Raw genomic sequence first — 1,306 nt, 5'->3', positions numbered from 1 at the left:
CTCAGACTCTCCATTATAGCAGGCTGTGGTAGCGGAAGCAAACCGGCTATGGCTAGCAGCAACTTTGGGTAAAGAAAGATGTGCCTATTTATCACCATAAAGCTGGCGAACATTCCTGCTAATTTATGCCGCCTTAGCCAATTTATTTCCTGAGTTATCTCCATATCTGAAAAGCCAAAGAAGCTGTAAGCTTAAAGGCCCAGGGGAGATGAACATATCCATAGAAGGTAGTTGCACCCCCACCCAAGTCAGACTAAAATCTCACATTGTGCTGCTTCAAGACACATCTTCTCACAATCTGGACCATCTAGAAGCCAAGCGAAGGACTGTCCCAGCACCCAGAGTTTTGTTTGCTTCTTCCCCAACTCTGTCTCAAAAGGATTTGCCTTGCTCAGCCCCGGGACTCTGATGCTCACAAGGGGAACACTGACTGCGTAGTTATTGAATCAGAGAATAAACAGAAACGAGCGGCTATGCAAGGAATTGGGGGGGGAGGGGGTGATGGGAGAGAGAATGACCACTCTCCGCACTGAAGCCGAAAGAGAGAGGTACCTGTGAGAAACTTAGAACACAAAACGGATCTTTAAGTTCAAGGCCAATAAGACACGATTCTCAAATGTTCCTACCTAAGCACAAATTGCCCTGCCACCCTAAGGTCCCAATTAGGTTAACCTTGTCCACACTGACCAGGAGCTAGCAGGAGTAGGTTTGAATAAAACTAAGGAACCAGCTCCAAACCTGGGCTGTTACTAAAAAGGAACAAAAACAACGTCACGAAAGTCAGCCAGAATCAGAACTCAGAGCCAAGGGCCGCTATGAAAGTGACCTCGGAGTACACACGGGTCTTGCGGAATGCAGTGGACTTCTAGCTTTTAGTTTTTTCTCCATACTATTGTAAAATTAGTCTGAGCCAACTTTAGCTGAACTTCAAAGAACTAAGACTATGTGTGTCATTTTGATTCAGGTGTCATTAGACTTTTTTTGACAACAAGGATTTTAAAAAAAAAAACTAAAGAAATAGGAGACAGGGGAAATGAAAATATTTAAGTTTCTGGAAAACAAAACTGAGCTTTATATCTAGAAAACAGAGGAGGCAAAAGAAAACAGTCAGCTAAGAAATCTATAATTACCTCGTTCTGTTTGGTTTGGCAGTCATATAATCCAAAGACAGCATTCCCCTTAACATCCTAAAAATCAATCAGATGTTTGTTAGTACCATTGTTTGGGAAATGAGGTTGTCACGCGTAAGGAAGCCTGATGTATACATCTAGAAGACCAGGCCTAACTCAGCTAGGCCCTGGAACTT

General features: G+C 43.2%; 1 protein-coding gene across 1 annotated transcript in view; it reads right to left on the bottom strand.

The window, feature by feature from the left end:
* Gsap (gamma-secretase activating protein) overlaps positions 1-1,306 on the bottom strand; it is an 81,306-nt gene that overhangs the window by 78,455 nt on the left and 1,545 nt on the right. The gene's annotated exons all lie outside the window — the stretch shown is intronic.

This window comes from Microtus ochrogaster, chromosome 26, assembly GCF_000317375.1.
Source record: "Microtus ochrogaster isolate Prairie Vole_2 chromosome 26, MicOch1.0, whole genome shotgun sequence".
NCBI lineage: Eukaryota > Metazoa > Chordata > Mammalia > Rodentia > Cricetidae > Microtus > Microtus ochrogaster.
Note: the sequence above shows the minus strand (reverse complement) of the source record. Positions and strands in the feature narration are given on the sequence as shown.